At 46.0% G+C, this 18,229-nt stretch overlaps 1 long non-coding RNA gene across 2 annotated transcripts in view; it reads left to right on the forward strand.

Moving 5' to 3' along the window:
- Positions 1-18,229, forward strand: part of LOC107524890 (uncharacterized) — a 57,003-nt gene that overhangs the window by 1,193 nt on the left and 37,581 nt on the right. The window contains exon 2 of one of the 2 annotated variants that reach the window (XR_001602019.2): positions 486-612. This is a non-coding gene — a long non-coding RNA (uncharacterized LOC107524890). Of the gene's footprint in view, positions 1-307; positions 613-18,229 lie in introns of those variants that run through there. The other variant, XR_001602018.2, reaches the window with a different exon arrangement.

An 18,229-nucleotide genomic window follows, 5' to 3' on the forward strand; every position in this document is an offset into this window, starting at 1 on the left:
AGTTCCCATTAATAAATTCCTATTTATTTATTTCCTCCCTCCACATATTTAAAATTTCACATTTTTACTACCTGCATGTTTTCTATCCAAAAGAAATGATGGGTGCTCCCTCCCTCCCTCCCTTTCTTTCTCTTTCTCTCTTTCTTTCTTTTTGTTAATTTTCATCAGGGGACATTTTTTCCATTGTTTTTTTAAGAGAGAGTAGAAGGGAGGGAGGAGAGAGAGAGAAACATCAGTGTGAGAGAGACACATCCATTGGTTGTCTCCCACATGTGCCCCAACTAGGGCTGGGGATTAAACCCTCAACCCAGTCACCTGGAAATTGAACCTGAAACCCTTTGGTGCAGGGGGGCTGATGTTTTAACCACTGAGCCACACAGGCCAGGGCAGAAATGGGTGTTTCTTGTTAGCTACACAGAGTATTTTCCTGCAGGCTTTCATTTGAACATTTAACCTCATAATTATCGCTTTGTAATCCCTGACAGAAGCATGGCTGACGTGGTGGATGTGTGATGGCCATGCTGTGAGGGACCCTCCTCAAGACACTGTTCCATCCTGGACTCGGGGCTACACCACCAGAATGCGACATTCTTGGACAGGGCTCATGGACACGTATGACCCCCCCCCCCCCCCCGTGCTCTTAGCGATTTACTTTTCCATGTTATGCTTTAGTTCTTTTGCTTGTTTGAAGAGGGGCCTGGGGAATGGTGCAGATGCAGAGCATGTTGTGTCTTCTGAGCACCCTCCCTGAGCACATTGCGGCCCCGCCTAGCGCCGTGTGCAAGCACTTGCACGACCCCTTAGCTTAGGATTTCATCACGATGGGGTATTCTGGTGATGGTCTGAGGAGAAGGACTGGAGAGGACTGAAGAGGAAGTTAGAGACAGTGGACAGGGTGTGCCTGGCTGCTCTGCTTAGTTGCCCGGAGAAGGACCCGGATGTGCTTAGAACGAAGAAGCCATTCCCTGCGGTGCTTAGAAATGAGCTGTCATGTGGGACTGTATGTAAGAGCTGTGTGTAGGTACGTGTGACAGGAAAGGTCATCATGCCCGCATATCTCAAAGGAGGGGTGGCCAAGATGGGGAGGGCTGGCTGTTTACGTGGACAAGTTTCGCATGAAGGGAATCTTACTCTTTTTTTTTTTTACACTGTATCTTGTTTGTGCAGAAGCAATGCAGGAATGTGTCCAGATACTGGACGTAGTGTTAGAGTTAGTCTCCTGGTCGAGGACGGGGCTTTTCCACTCTTACACTAGAGACAAGTTTTTTTTTAAAAAAAGAATAACTACTTTTTTGTGTGAAGTGATAGAGACTTGTTATAAAATTTCTAACACTATGTAATGGTACAAAGAAGGAAGTAAACGTATGTATACGTGCTTAAAATTTCAGGACCCAGGAGTAATTCTCATGAATGTATTCCCAGCTGGCTGGTGAATGTTAACTCAAGCAAAGGAATCACACCATATGTGCTATTTTTAAAATAAGAAGCATCCGAGTCTTATTTTTAGATATAAAAATCTTTCACTACCAGTTTTTGTTTCTGAAAGATCTTCCTAAAATGTAGGGAAAATCATGAAAACATTTGAGGCACTGATACCCCAGTTTCAGGATCACATTTCTCTGCTGAACCGTTTATAAAATCAGCTCTGTGCAAACACCCTTCCCACGTCTTGCTGTCCTGTGAGCCTCTCACAGACAGAGGGCACCGTAAACTGTGAGGAACACAAGGCAAACAGATCGCAGAGCTAAAATGACAAGTCTTGTGAAAGACTTGGGATTTAGTGCAGCTGATGAAAGTGCCGGGTGGACCCCCAGGTAAAGCCATTACCGACTGGAGATCTGGGAGAATTAAGCCAGGTGATGATTTGACAAGGGCGATGGCCGAGAAGGTGCTTCAAAAGACCAGGTTTACCAGGGGGGCGGATTAAGAGGAGCTCTTGAGAACACACGGAAGAATTTAAAATTGTTTGTGAAAAGAGGCTGTGTTTCAAGTCGAAGTCGAAGTGAGTGAGTGTCACACTCTGGCTTTCGATCTAGTCCTACTTATTCGTGTAACCACAGTCGTATCCTGTGACCTCTCGACTTGGTTTCTGGTCGTGTGTCTGGTGTAGCCTGTAATCACACCCGCAGTTCTCTACTCGGTTCGTGCTGTGGAGACAAAGGCCAGCCAGACGAGAGCACACGGGCCATCCATCGGAGCTTGCTAGAGCCGGGGAGTCAGCCACCGGCACTCGTGTTCAGTGGAGATTCCAACGGCAGGGCCTGGGGAGGCTTCACAATGGAAAAGGGGGGCAGGTGTGCCTGATGGAAGCTGTAGGGGTGGGTGTACCTGGCTTTCCCTGAGTCTTGAAGTAGGGGTAGGATGTGCAGAGGCTGCAGGTGCCGTCCTTTGGGGCCAGTTGCTGCAGTTGTGGTCGCAGCTCTGTTGTCATGTATGGTCTGGCCACCGTCCATTTGTGTATTCCTTCCCTCAGTGTTTCCGTGCTGTGTCAGTCATCTGTTATTAGTGGTTTCAAACAATAGACTTCACTTGGCTTATGAGGGGGCCAGCAGGTTGGCTGGGCTGAGCTGAGCTGACATCATTTACCTTCCGAATGGGCAGTTCACAGAAGCAGCCAAGAGGAGATACCATGCACATGGGACTGGGGGCTGTTGACTAACCGAGGCTGACCGGGCAGCACAGCTGTTCTGCATAAGGGTCTCACTCTCCAGCCGGCTGGCCCAGGCGCGTTCCTCGTGGTCATGGCAAGTGCTCGGTGGGGGCTAAGCCCCCTGTGCAAGCCTGTTCCAAGGCCTTGCTTGCATGTTTGTTGTCATGCTGTTAGTCAGAGCAAGTCACGTGGATGAACTCAGAATGGGAGGCCCTGCAAGATTGCCCGGGTGAACATATGGGTCCAGGGAGAGGTGACGAGCTGCAGTGTCTCTGCCTGGGACTCTGAGTTAGCTCCACCCCTCAACCCTGTGCTTGGCCACATGGTTCCCTTTGTTCAGACAAGTGAGATGTTGGGTGTAAGAAAACAGAGGAGTTGATGGTTGTTCAGATTCTCAGATATGAAATGCATCACAGTGGCTTTATAAATGAGACCTTCGTCCACGAACCCGGAATGTGTTCATTCATAGATCAGGTGTTTAAAATGAGACCATCACACTGCTCTTATGCAGTTCATGTGTATTTTTTTTTACAGCATAAATACTTTAGAAGTGTTTTTGCAAAAGACTTTGTGTCCTATGTGTCATTGGTGCAGTGTTCTCACCATTGCTCGTCCCCTCCCTCCCGTCACGGAGCCTCCATTCCTTTCTCCTTGACCAGCTTCCTTTCTCAGTCAGGAGCCTTTGGGTAGCAAATGTCTTGCATGTTGGTTATACTTTCATTCACATTAAGTCCTATTATAGCAACTGTCACTATCTCTTTATTTCCCTTAAAGCGAGTCATCAAGCAGAGGGCCTGGGGCTCGATGAAGGGCAGCAGGTGTGTGTCTTGGGAAGGTGTCAGCACATCTGTGTACACAGCAAGGCACGGGGCTGGCGAAAGGGTCCAGCTGCCTTGGCCATGACAGCATCCTATTGTGGTCACCCTGAAATGCTTTATTACCCTCGAAATACTTACTCAACAGGCAGTAAATGTCATGAAGAACTCTTACCAAGTTTAACCTTCTTTAACAGAAAGGGTTAGTGTGACGCAAGTACAAACACAAAGAGAAAGTGAGAAATAAAAGGGAAGACGTGAAAATCAGGGCTTTCTTTTTCTAAAATTGTTCTGTTTTAATCCTCTCAGTGCTTTGGTGTGGGAGTATTTTCATCTGCATTTAAAATTTTTTCTCCTTTTTTTTTAATTTAACTTTTTTCAATTACAGTCTACATTCAATATTACTTTATATTAGTTTCAGGTATACAGCATAGTTTCCATGTGTATTTTAATTGATGTCCATTTCTGTATTGTTCTTAGCCTGATTTAGGAGAGTGGGTGGCCATGTCTTTAAATCCATGTTGATTCATTTACTCAACTAATATTTATTAAATGCCCACTTTATGAAAGTACCACTCCGGGACCTACAGAGACAACCGAGTTAAATTAGTTAAGAGCCCTGCTCTCGGGAGACTACAGTTTAGGAGGAAATGTGCACTTGAACTGTTGTTGGGTGACAACGGGACGCATGGCCAGTGCAGGGAGACACATGGTCAGCACTGAACTGTGACAACACTGAGCTGCTGGCAGGGGCATAGTCCCTGGAAAGGAGCATGGGCCTGGGCAGAGCACTCCCAAAGGCGATGGAGCAGGGTTAGGGAAGGAGGTGGGGAGGAGGGGTTGGCCCAGGTGCTCTGCATGGTGGGGCAGTGGTTCAGGTCCCCAGGAAGAAGGCAAAGGGGCCTCGGAGCATCAGAGATCAGGCGTGTGGAGGGGTGAGGACATTCCTACGTCGACTCAGATGACCAAAACTCATTAAGAATAGTTTCAATGTGGCCCTGGCCAGTGTTGCTCAGTTGGTTGAGCATCACCCAGTGCAGGTCACAGGTTTGATGCTTGGTCAGGGCACATGCCCAGGTTGCAAGCCTTATCCCCTGTAGGGGCGTGCAGGGGGCAGCAGATGGATGTTTCTCTCTCACGTTGATGTTTCTGTCTCTCCCTCCTTTCCTCTCTCTCTAAAAATCAGTAAAAAAAATCTAAAAAAAATAGTTTCCTTGTGAAAAGGGTTTTAGATTCCTGATTGAAATTTTTCTTTTTTTCTTCTGTAGGGATTTCTATAACCTTTAAACAAGATGTTGATAGTCGTGAGCATAAATATCACTGAGCAAGTCCAGTGGAGGACACTGAGCTTTGGCTCAAGTACTGAGGATTCCTTTGCTGTCACCACTGGCGTTTGGGTTAGCAGGTGCTCTTAGACGTTTGGTCACCTGCCTCACTGCTGAGCAGACAGGGAAGGGCCTCAGCTCTCATTCAGCAGTGTGCTCTTTCCCATTTGGTTTGGCGGTTACCAGTTCCTATCCCAGTCACACAAAGTGTGTTTCCAAATTACTCTGGGTGATTGTAGGGGAGAGATGGGTTAGTGAAAGTTTGGTTACTTAAATTTTGTATTTACCAGTTTGTAGTTTCTAGCAGGACACCGGAATCCAAAAATACATTTTTCAAATAAATCCAGAACACACTTCTCACAGAATTGAAAATAACTCTTGCTTGTTTCCTACCCAGCACATGGCTCGGCACCCCGTCCATACCTAGTGAATTTTGCCGCACTCATAATTTTCCATGTTGGGATGCCCATGTCCTTTAAACCACTCAGGAGTAGGTAACATAGGGGAACTCTTGGACTCAGGAAGGAGATTGAAATAGGAGATCAATGCGCCAGTTCTTAAGCCATTGTCATCACTCATGTGTTTGTTAGAATAAATGTACTCCCAGCGCAATGACGCTTGGGTTTGAGAAGTAGAGCCTGGGTTCCAGTCCAGGCTCTGTCACTTGCTAGACGTGTGTGCTCCAGGGTGAGTTATTTAACTTCCCTGTGCCTTAGTTTCCTTGTCTGGAAAATGGGAATAATGACACATACTCACAGGACTTTTGTGGGGATTAAGTTACGTAGTATGTGTAAAGCGCTGAGCCAGTGCCCAGCCGACTGCAGGTGCTCAGTGAACAGGCATGGTCCTTGCTGTTGGCAGTGGTTACGGACCATGGCATGTGAAAGCTTTGTCTCTGTCTCAGTGCTACTTAATCACCTGCCATTCCCTGTTCAAGGGTCCCTGTGGTAGAGCTGCGCACGGGAAAGGCGTAGGTGGTTGTCGTGTTGCCGGATCACACTGACGTCTGGTTGGGTGCAGATACACTGCAAATTATTTTTCAGCCAAGAAAACCAGAGACACTTCAACATGTCTTATCTGAACGTGTGCTATTTAGTTTATATTTTGCAGTGCGTTTCAGACAAGAAGGGATTGAAACCACAGGCCTTTGAACAGGGAAAACCCTCCCTCGCTCATAGCATGTGGGTTTTATTTACGTCTTTTCCGTATTTAAAGCTCTCTGCTCTTTGAGAATGTGGTGAAGCCCTGTCATTTCAGACCTCAGAATTAGCACTGAAAACACGGGATTCTTTACCTGGATGGATGAAAGTGATTTATTGTTTGCTGGGTCAAACACAGCATGCTATTTGTCACACTGTGGTTTGTGTATCTTTCTAGAAGCTTTCAACTTTGATCTGAGTCAAAGTACACTCAGTAGCACAGATGACAGAGTTAAAAAAAACAACACCCAGGGATGTGCATTGTCACTCATAGAAACTCTAAGTCAACAAGTACAGAGACGCGGAGTCAAAACCCTGTTCCTTTAAAGAGGCTTGTACGTTCTTGTGAGGCAGCAGACCTCTGCCTTTCTCGGGCGAGACAAAGGTGTGGGACAATTTATTAGTTAAAGATTGAGTTCACTCTGTGCAATCAAAAGGCGCCTCTTCAAGGCCAGCTCCTGGCCCTCGCCTGTATTTTTAGGTAAACACCCGCATTTAAAAGACCTTGCAGAGCAGGGCTCCGTGCACATAAAAGCGGCTTTCTTAAACTGTCATCAGAGTGGGTTTTAGAGCGTGCTTTTAATACTTACAAGGTTGATGTTTGCCTTTTAAAAAATGCTATTCGAGATAGCTTTTTATTTAACTTTCCCCCCGGCATGCCTTTTACCTGATTCGCGGCAGCATTAAGGAAACTTGCCTTGTTGTGAGACCAGACAAAGATTTAGGGAAATGTCGCGCATGTGACCTTTTGAAAGTCAAGGCTTCAAAAAAATAAAAAAATAAAAATCCTTGTTTAAACACTGTAAAAACTGGATGGAAAACAAAGGCATATACTCTTCCCCTGGACATGCGGTTTCAGATTCTTTTTACTGTGCTCGGGTCGATGATACCATGAGATAAATTAATTGTTTTCCAGGATTGCTCAGTCCTTCATTTCCTCTCTGGCTTTAACAAGCCATGACTCAGATCAATAAAAAGGTAAAATAGAAGAGGCTTGGGATATAGGACATTCATATATACGTAAGTCTTACATTATGTTTCTCTTAGAAGAACTGTGATTGGTAGGAACTTCAAGCTTATTAGTAATATAATACATGGTATGAATGTCTATTTATTTAGGATGCCTGTATTTATTGGTATACTCTTTGCTTCCTGTTTTGAAACAATAACTTTCCTATAAATTTATATTTCTATACCTAATACATTAAGTCAAATGTATTGAGGTAAAAGGTACATACACCTAAAAAAACCCAAAACTTTATTATTTCAGAGAGAGGAAAGAAGAAGGAGAGAGAGAGAGATAGAAACATCAATGATGAGAGAGTCATTGATTGGCTGCCTCCTGTGCGTCCCCGACTGGGGATCAAGCCAGAAACCTGGGCATGTGCCCTGACTGGGAATCTTGATCTCCTGGATCCTAGGTCGATGCTCAACCACTGAACCGTGCCAGCTGGGCCATACACCTTTATTTTAAATCCTCACCTGAGGGTATTTTTTTCGATTGCTTTTCAGAGACAGTGGAAGGACTAGAGGGGGGCGGAGAGAGAGAAAGAAACATCGATGTGAGAGAGATACATTGGTTGGTTGCCTCGCCCTGCGCCCCAACCAGGGCCAGGGATCGAGCCTGTATCCGAGGTACGTGTCCTTGGCTGGAATCAAACCTGGGACCCTTCCCTCTGCAGGCTGATGCTCTAACCACTGAGAAAAACCCACAGGGGACATACACCTTTTAAATCATACAGTTTCATGCATTTTGAGCAATGTAGATAGTCACCTGCCACCAAAATGAAGATTTACAAAACACCCATCATCACAAAAAGCTTCCCTGTGTCCATTTATAATTTACCCCATGCCTACCTCCTCAGCCCCTGGCAGCCACTCATCTGTTCTCCATTCCTATGATTTTGCCTGTTCCAGAGGGTCATGTGCATGAAATCGTACAGTACGGGACCCTTTGAATATGGCTTTCCCCTTGGCACGATGCATTTAAGGGTCAGTCACGCCGCGACTCGCGTGCGGTGAGACCTGTTCCACGGTGAGTGTGCCCCACTTTGGTTTTCCGTTCTCAGGTGGAGGGACATTGGGGTGGTTTCCCGCTCTTGGCAACTGTGAATAAAGCTGCTGTAAACATTCACCTGACGCTGTGTGAGCATGTCTTCACTTTCTCAGATAAATTTTGAGGGGGTTGTGGGGTCGTGGTCAGTGCTGAACTGTAAGGTGCTGTCAGACTGCCTTGTGGGCATCATGGGTGTGGCCTGGGCCCGGGCGCCTTCCTGCACACGGTGGTGTGAGGTGTCCCCTGCTCCTGGGCCCTCCTGACGGGGCCTGTGATGCCCTCGCGTGGCGGCCTCAATCCCCCGAATGCAGGTGGTCCCAGGATTCGTCCAGGTGCTCTCATTCTCCATCCGTAGACGCTCTTCCATGAAGTGTTAGTTCAACTCTTTCTTTGCCCATTTATATTTTTTATTGGTGGTTTGAATTCTGTATTTTCTGGACACAAGTCCGTTGTTGGATAACTGACTCGCAGATATTTCCCCCAGTCTACAGTGCATCGTTTTGTTTTCTTAACAGGGCCCTTGCAGAGCAAACATTGCTCAGTTTGATGAAGTTCGATTTGTGCACTGTAGTTTTTCACGGATTGTGCGTTTGGTTGGTCATAGCTGAGAATTACCCGCCTATGTCCAGGTCACAGGGGCGGCTCCTGAGTTTTCTTCTGAAAGTTTTACAGATAAACATTTTATGTCAGATCTCTGGTGCATTCCGGGTTAATTTTTGTAAAAGGTGGGAGGTTTAGATCACAGTTAATTTTTTTTGAATATGGATGTCCAGTCGTTCCAGCAGCGTTTGTTGAGAAGACTATCGTTTTCCCTCTAATGGCCTCTATATGTTGTCAAAGATCGAGTGGTCCTATTTGTGGGGGTCTGTTCTGAACTCTGTTCTGTTCCACTGATAGGTGTCTCTGTTCCTGTGCCAATACCATACCGTCTTGATTGCTGTAGCTGTATAATAGTCCTTAAAATTAGATAGTGGGAGTCTTCTAGCATTGCTCTCCTTTTTTACAGTTGTTTGGCTGTTTTGGGTGCTTTGCAGTTTCTTATCTGCTTTGGAATCAGTTTGGATGTGTACACAACAGTCTTGCTGGGATTTCTATCACAATTGCACTGAATCTGTAGGTTGGTTGGGGACAGTCTTCAATCGAAGAGCGCTGTATGTCTCTGCCTAAGTAGGTCTTCCTTCCTTTCATTCATCACGGTTTCATAATTTTCAGAATATGTTTGTGTTTACACCTAAACATATAACTTTTGGAACTACCGTATGTGCTATTGTTTTCAGACTTTTTCTTTCTCATATTTATTGCTTATATATAGAAATGCGATTTTTTTGTGGGTTGACCTCGTGTCCTACAAACTTGCTAAACTCAGTCATTTTTAGAAGCTTGTTTGGGGCATTCTTTGGGACTGTGTACCATCGTATCCTGTGAGAATGGCAGGTTTTCTGTATGCCATTCTTTCTTTTTTTTTTTGCTTATTGAACTGGCCAGGACCTCCAGCGTGATGTTGACCAGGAGTGGTGGGTGGTTTCCTCGTTTTAAGCGAAAGCATTCAATCTTTCATTATTACGTGTGATGTTAGCTCTGGGTTTTTGTAGGTGCCCCTTATCAGATGAAGGGTGTTCCCTTTGCTCCCAGTTTGCTGAGTATTTTATCATGAGCCGAGGTTGAGTTTTGTTAAGTGCTTTTCGGCACCCATTCATGTGACTGCGTGGTTTCTTCTTTTGTCTGTTTATATGATGGATCACTGTGATTGATAAGCCCCGTCTATAGTGGAGTATTACCCTTTTCTTTATGTTGCTAGATGCAGTCTGCTGGTGTTTTGTCGAGAATTTCCACATTTGTGTTCATGAGGGACATTGGTGTGTGGTTTTCATTTCTTATAGTGGGTTTGCCTGGTTTTGGTATCAGGGTAGGGTAGAGTAGGGTTCCTTTTTCATATCTATTATACATAAGTATGCATGTGAAAGTTTAATAAAGTAATATTTGCACCCACAGTGGCAGTGCTGAGACTTGAAGATTACAGTCCTGTCCTGTGAGCTCCTGTTCATGTCTGTTTTCTCTTTATCTAGGATCAAGTACCTTTTCCTAGTGTATTTATAGGTGGTACTTTATATATTCTGAATATAGGTCCTTTGTCAGATGTGTTGCTAGTATCCCAGTGTGTGACTTATTTTTATTTTTTTTATATTACTATTTGATGAAGATAAGTTCTTAGTTTTAATGTAGTCTAATTTATCAAACCTCCTCTTTATTGTTTGTGCTTTCTCTGTTTTGTTTAAGAGTATCTCTCTGCCCTGAGATCATGAAGAGATTCACTGAAGTGTCTCTGTCTGGCCTGGCATAGTGTTTGTTTATGAGGTAATGTGGGGATCCAACCTGATTTTCCCAGTAGAGATACCTAATTTCCCCAGGACCAGTTAATAAATAGCTGTCCTTTCCTTAGTGGCTTACGGAACTGCCTCTGTTTTCATTTCACTTTATTTATTTTATGTTTCCGGCACCATTGATCTGCCCTATGCCTTCTTCCACCTCCAACCCCACCCCGTCACCACACTGTTGTCTCTGTCCAGTTCCACGAGTTCTCTCTCTTTTTCTCCTTTGCTCACCCCCTGCCTCCGCTGGCTCTCATTCTATGAGTCTTTAGATTCTTGCTCAGTGTTAGAAACCTGTCAACCTCACCAATCACGTCAGAGAACAAGCCTTTGACCTTTAAGCCTCCTTATTGGATGTTTGTTTTTATTAATTCATTTCAGCTCTTTATTACTTCTTTCTTCTGCTTTCTTTGGTTTATTTTACGGTTTCTCCCTTTTTGAGATGGATGCTTTGCTCCTTTATATTTGGCCTTCTTTTCTAAATACATTTAGGACTACAGATTTTCCATTTTTATTGCTTTCGCTGAAGTCTACAAATTTAATATGTAATATTTTCTTTATGATTCTTTCGCTACCACCTTTACCTTGACTATTTTATATTGTACATATTATCAGCATGGGGTCTAGGGGTTCGGGCAAATCCATAGTTTGTATGCACGTGAGGACTTTGATGGGAGCAGGTGGTGCTAACACAGAGACATTTGGGGTCAGGGAGAAGCTAGTTAACATCCTGATTTTGACTGAATGAAGTAGCAAGGTGAGGTATTAAACAGTTATCTGCCTGGTGTTTATCATCTTTTTTGACCACTACAGAATTGTCTATAAGTCCATTGTTAAAGCATAAATATTATAAAACTCATATGATCGACTTAACCAAATAGTCTTTGAATGTCACATGTGTGGCAGGCTCCTTGCGAACTTACTGGAATACAGAAATGGAGATCATACTTATAACCCCCTAATCCACAAATTAGCAACAACAGTGCACAATATTGGGAACATATTATTCCAGGTCTGCAGTGAAAAAAAACCACCCAAAAAATGACTTCCATCTCTACATGGATAAGCATAACGTTGGCACAGATTTTTTTTTAGTTTCCTGGTTGAATGTCGCCATTTTGCCCTGGAATCTAGTTACAACGAAGAACCACTTTGAGATGAGGAAATGGGTCCTCGCTCTGTGGCTGGCATGTCCCCACTACCGAATGCCGGATGGTGAGCAGGGTTGGGACTTCGCACCACAGGGGTGCTGCCAAGTCAGGGCAGGGTTTGAGTGTGTATCTGAACCTCATCTTTAATTACAGCCGTGTGAAAGGGATCCTCACTCCGGCAGCAAAGACGGCTTCCCAGCTGCTGTTTTATGGAGCTATTAACTTAGAGACACCATTACTTAAATGTAATTTTTATTATTACAATTAAAGACTGATTTGATTTTATGAGATCATGCATTCTTATTTTATGAAAGCCCTATAGGTAAATTCAATTTAAAAGATGGCTCTGGGTTTAAAGTAAAATATAAGCAAGCGCGTTACTAAAGATATACTCTACTTCTTCTGCAAATTTGTTGTTAAAGTTTCCATGCAGCTGATGACCTTGGCAGGAACAAATCTTTCCTGTTATAATGGCGTAAAAGCTAAAGAAAAACAATCTTTGCTTATTCTGTTTGTGAAATTACAAGCAACTGTTTGCTTATTAAATGTATCAAGTCTAATTAGGCATCTTGTTTGTCTGTGGAACATAAATGTTGCTCTCCTTTCAGCCGATGGATCCAAGTGAGCTTTTCCTGCTATTTTATTGTGTGCGTGGCGCAAAGCGGTTAAAATGGAGACCGGCCACTCAGAACGCCGGCTTGGGTCCCCGCATTCCACAAAGGGAGGAAGTCTAAGGAACTGAGCCCTGCGTAGTGATCACGTGGCTGGGAGGGCCAGCTTTTGACTTCCAGAGCTTGCGTGCAGTATTTGCAGGCTTCCCTGTTTTGTTTTGGTGGCAGAAAAGAATGTCAAAGAGTATTTGCACTAAATAGATTAAGCTGTTAGTAAACATGTCCCCTTTAAATTAACTGAGGTGGGAACAAAGAAAGTGCTTTGTCGTTGTCAGCTGGGTTTGTCTTAAGTCACAGGGACAAACAAGTGGAGCAGGGACCCTCTTTAAACCCTCCTGGGAAGGGAGTCAGGCTAACCCAGAGGGTTTGTGAAACGAGGAAACTGGGTCGGGTTCTCCCTCCCACTCGGGGTGGAAAGCTTGCCCCTCTTTCTCTCACCAGCCTTTCTTGGGAGGGAAACCTGGGTTTTCCAAAACCACATTAGCATAGGGACAATGTGCGCTCTTTTCAAGGCCTCAGCACTTGGGATGGATCAGTCCTGCTCGGTAAGTGGCTGATGGCACGTCCCTGTGGCCGCCCCAGCCCTGGCAGGGTGATAATTAATCTCACTCTCAGGCCGGTAGACAGAGGCCACTTGTTTCCTCGAGTGATGGTCGGGGCTGGTGGGTGGGCTGGGCCATGAGAGGCTGTGCTTGAGTGGACACTCACTTCCTGCGAGCACACTGCTCAGTCACTCGCCCTTCACGTGTTCAAGAAAGGACTGGGGGTCGAGGGACCTTCGTTGGGATGGTCGTGGGAGGAGATGAGACGCTGAAAGGAATCCTTAAGAAGGAGAGATGGCCCAGACCCAGGGGAAAGAGGTGACTTTTCCCAGAATACCGGTGTTTGGGTTGAACATGGCAGGTATCTCCGATGTGTGAGCCACATTGAAAGTTAACATGTGGACGCTGAGTGTCTCCTCCATTCAGTAGTTTTTGTTTAAGGAATAATTATTTCTGGTGACTAAATGAAGTTCAGGTTGTATTAGCTGCCCAAAGTTGGGGGTTCACCAAAAAGAGTTAAAAGGAATGAAAGGAGGTGTCCTGGGCCCCAGCCACCAAAGACCAGCCACCAAAACCCTGTAGTTAGATGAGAGCAAGGGCGAGAGGCACTCGGGACAGTCTCTGAACTGGCTCAATCCTGGGACAGGAAGGGACAGCACTCGCTAAGCCCTGTCACACCCACAGCCTTGTGCCACATGTCTGGCGTGTTATTCTGGTTAACACGACCACCCGGTCAATTCAGGGCTCTGTGCCCGTTTGGGGACAGGAGAACCTGAGACAAGTTCCCGGGAAGCCTTAAAAGCAGGAAAGACGTGGTCCCGTCTCCCAGGCCCTGCACTCGGATGGGGGCTCCCACTGCCACGCGGGAAATGAGCACAAGTCAGACCCCAGGTGCCGAGGCCTCAAAACCAGTGGGCACACCTGCGTCCAAGATCCACGCCTTTCCACAGACGCGTGGCCTCGGGGCTCAGCGAGAGCCACCAGAGCAAGGAAGTCCCTGTGGGGCCTGGTGGATGTAAAGGGAAGGCTGCCCTGTGGTACTGGTGAACCCTTTAGATTTAACAGGCTGCCGGGTCCCTGACCACACGTCTCACTTCAAGATGGCCTGTAGAGGCGTCTCCTGAGAACTGTAGGAAAGGTCAGCACCCTGCTGTTAACCAGAATAACACGCCAGACACGTCGCACAAGGCTGTGGGTGTGACAGGGCTTAACGAGTGCTGTCCCTTCCTGTCCCAGGATTGAGCCAGTTCAGAGACTGTCCCGAGTGCCTCTCGCCCTTGCTCTCGTCTAACTACAGGGTTTTGGTGGCTGGTCTTGATGTCACAACATTCTCACTGCTTAGCCATGGTGCCAGATTAAGAACGCCTGAGGAGTCACCTATCACCTGTGATTCTGTGATCTCAACACGACATATGATCACTGGGTCACTGCTCAGAGCACTGTCCTTTCGGCAGCTTCCCTGCCCTCTGTAGTGCTGACTCTGGGTGGGGGGCTTTGAGGGTCCCTGACGCCTGCCTAGCAGTGATGGGGGCAGAGTCTGCCAGCGCACGCTGGATTCACTGCACCCTCGTCCTAGACTCAGGGAAGGGCCATGTGTCCTGCTTCCTGTCACTTAGGTGTGGTCACGTGACAGTTAACCAGTGGATTTGAGCAGAAGGGCTGTGTCCTGCTCCTGGTCTGGCCACAGGGGGTGTCTTCTGTCTGTTCCCCATTTGGGTGGATGGGGGAGGAGCCAAGTCCTAACAAGAGGTGGTGGCAAGGCTTGTGGTGGGCTGGCTTGAGGCCCGGGGAGCACAGCCTCCGCCGAGGTGCTTTTCCCCAGCTGGCCCACAGCACCCTGGGACCACCCAGAAAGCTGGGCTGGACGGAGTGAGAAGCATTATATGTGCTTGTTTTCATGCCAACGGAAGGCCAAGGGGAGATGACCTTATACACAGGTCATTCCAGGAGGGCAGATGTGGGTGCAGTGTGCTGTTTGGACGGACGTCCAGCTCAGCCTAGACTGGAGATGGAGTGGTCAGAGAGAATTGCAGTTCTACTGTTTTAAATCTAATTGAGCTAAACTGGAAACACAATTCCTGCACATTCCTTTAAAAAACAAAGTTGTCAGTGCTACTGAGGGAATCACTCAGCAAATAGAAAATAGTTCAGAAATTGGATTCTATGTGTTTTGATGCTGCATGAGCAATGTATGTAGAAAACCCCAGAGAACCTGCAGGTCCACTGTTAGAATTAATAGGCAGAGCTTTTAAGGTTGCAGGACATAAGGCTAATAATAATTGCATTTCTGCAATGTGGTTAGACAATTAGAAATAAAGTTTTAATAAATTACCTGTAATGTCACAGACATGAAATACCTAACCATAGGTCTAGGGACAGATGTGCCTGAAACTTACAAAACATCGTTGAAATAAACTACAGAAGGCCTCATCTGTGGAGGGACATCTGTATCGCCCAGGAGTTGGAAGACACATTTTTGTAAAAACATCATCATCCCCAGTACATCTTGCGGATTCAATGTAGGGCCAATAAGAACCCTGCAACGCTGCATGGAAATGGGTCGACTCTGCATCTATGTGCAAATGAAAAGGGCCTAGGATAGCAAAGGCAGTTTTGAAGGAGACAGAGAATGACCTATCTTGTAAACACCCAAAGTTATAGATTAAAATGGCCCAAGAAATTCACGGAGGCCATGTGTCGTAAAGCACACAACACCCCTCCGCCCTGCCGTACTTGGGCAGCTTTTCTCTTCAGGCTCCTGCACGGGGCTCAGGCCCAGCTCCCTGCTTCAGGCCTGGGCTGTGTGTTGAGAGGCTGGTCGCCTGGCAGCCTGGCCTCCAGTCCCCCAGGCCTGGGGTGTTGTCACCAAGTGTCCGTCGGCACACGCCTTTCTGGCTTCTCTTTTTAATCGCAGCCTCCAGGGCTTTCTGTTCTTTTTGTGAGCTCAGCTATGTTCAAGCACAGTTTGTGTGTGTGGGTGTGTTTTTTAAAGTAAAGGACACCCCTTCAACTGGCCTGGACTGAGTGAGCGAGTCTGCATTAAAGAAAAATTAGTTCGCTTAACCTATGCTTTCCCAGTGAAAAGTTGAATTAGCATTAGCATGTCCCCTGCTCGGTCAAGTGTGGCTGTCACTCAGGGACTTGGCACTTTGAATACAGCTCGTTGAAGAGGGTGAGGCTGGACATGTATGCTGGGGAAGTTCCCTTCTCCCCGGGTGACTCAGGCTTGTCCTCACGTATAATCTCTCTCATTGTCTAATAATTCCATTGCGCAGCTGGGCCTTTGCCCGTCTGTGGATATTTCATGCAGCCCCGTTTCCCTTCAGATGCTGGTTAAGCTGAAAATTCATCAAGGACCAACTAGTTTTGTAGCAAAACTAAATTCTTAAGGTATCTCGGGAATCCTTTGGGAAGAAATGGGTAACTGTAGAAATAAATACGTGCGTATATTAAACCATCTCAAGAAGAGTGTTATGGGGGCACCTAAAATTATTCAAATCCTCTTCCTTTTCTGTTTTGTTGAATTACATAAAAAGCCCAAATGATAAAAACAAAGCAACTATCTTGCACTTTGGCCGGCTGCCTGGAATTGTTTTAAATTGGATCTTATAAATATTCCATAAAGTCCTAGGTAATGGAACTGCTTTTTCCTGGCAGTGCGCCTGTGCGGACGGCATCTTAAACGTTTATGCCATTTTTGCAAAACTTGACAAAAACATTTCAGGCATTAATAGTTGTGTTAATAAATTACTCAGCACCAAAACTATATATTATTTAAGAAAATCCTTGGAACCAACAACTCTGCTGTTTTATTTTTGACACTGGGTGAGAGACACCACAAGCCTGCAAAATATCGGGTTAGCCCTGCACCTCAGAGGGGAGCTTTTAAAAAAGCACTCAGGGCAATATTGCTGTGATGTCTTCCCAGTGAGGAGAGGAACCGGTCAAACAAGGCTGCTGCTCGCTCGAAGGGCTCATTTCACCCTGACTGTCCTTTTGGGCACTGGGGGTTATATAGTCCTCTGGTCCCATCAGGAGTGACCCCAACAACAGCAAGGCAGTGAGCATGCGGACCATCGATATGAATACATATTTTCATATGGAATTTAAACTTTTAAAAAATTGAGGCAGACTGGCTGGTGTGGCTCAGTTGGTTGAATGTCATCCATGCACCAGGAGGTCACCAGTTCGATTCCCGGTCGGGGCACAGGCCTGTGCTCTGGGCTCGATCCCTAGTAGGGGGCATGCATGAGGCAGCCCATTGATATTTCTCTCTCTTCCTTCCTCTCTCTGGAAAAAATAAACCTTAAAAAATAGAGGCAAAAATAACATCCTCAAATTGCATTATGTTCCATGTTTTAACACATTGGGAAATATAAAATCATTAAGATGTTGGTTCATGTTTCTAGATTAATTTCTTTGGGGAAAACTTTGAGGTGAAGCCCACCTTGTCGTTTGGGAGCACTTACCTAAACCTTTTATAGCTTTGTCATTAATTGGAAAAGTTACCGCTCTTCAGTGACTGTTTTTGCAAAATAAATAGAGTCGTTCCTACTCGCATCGAATTTGATAAAAGATTGTGTGTGTGTGTGTGTGTGGGGGGGGCTCTGTGAAGACCATGTGTGTGTCTGTGCCGTGTGCATCCATGTCTGTGCCGTGTGCATCTATGAAGTGTGAGGCAGCTCCGGAGCGTTTACCAGGACGTGGTCTAGCGATGGCCTTTAAGTTGTGTAGACACAGGGGAACCACCCATCTTGGTGCCATGCTCTGTGTTTTAGATAAATGAAGCTGGCACTGTTGTCCCTGCTCAGAAAGCGGGGACCAACACAGAAGGGATGTAACTGGTCCAGAGTTGCCAAGAGCAGGGCACCGAGGTGGAAGCTCAGCTCTCCGCTGCCATTCTGGACCCTTCCCTGCATGTGCTCCCGCCCGTCCCGTGACGTCTGCTGCATTGCTCACGCCTCAAGCGTGTACGGAGGTTTGTGGGATCGAGGTGCGTTGTGTATGACAGAATGCTCAGAACGCCAGGGCTTGCCTGGGGTTTTAAAACGTGTAAATATCTGTGTGCTCCCCGCCCCACACAAGGTACAGAACATTCCCCTCACCCCAGAAAGTCCCTTCTTAGCCACTCCCGTGTCCTCTCTCCCCTGGGTCTGGCGGCCGCGCTCTGGGCTCTAGTCTCCACAGGTTAATTTTGCCCGCTCTTGGCATTTGTATACATGGAAGAACATACATGCTTTCTTGGGTCTGGCTTTCACTCAGTTTAATGCATTTGAAATCGATTCCATTGGTGCCGTTATCAATAGTTTGCTCCCTTTTTATTGCTGAACAGTCGTCCATCATATGCACATATCACAGTTGTAAAAATCACCTTTTCCTTTGCTTTGATTTCTTATCTAAATGGACACGAGCCTCTCGCTTCCCAAGTAATGGAGCAGAAATGCCCCCAGG

The sequence above is a fragment of the Miniopterus natalensis genome, chromosome 10 (genome assembly GCF_054644295.1).
Source record: "Miniopterus natalensis isolate mMinNat1 chromosome 10, mMinNat1.hap1, whole genome shotgun sequence".
Taxonomy (NCBI): domain Eukaryota; kingdom Metazoa; phylum Chordata; class Mammalia; order Chiroptera; family Miniopteridae; genus Miniopterus; species Miniopterus natalensis.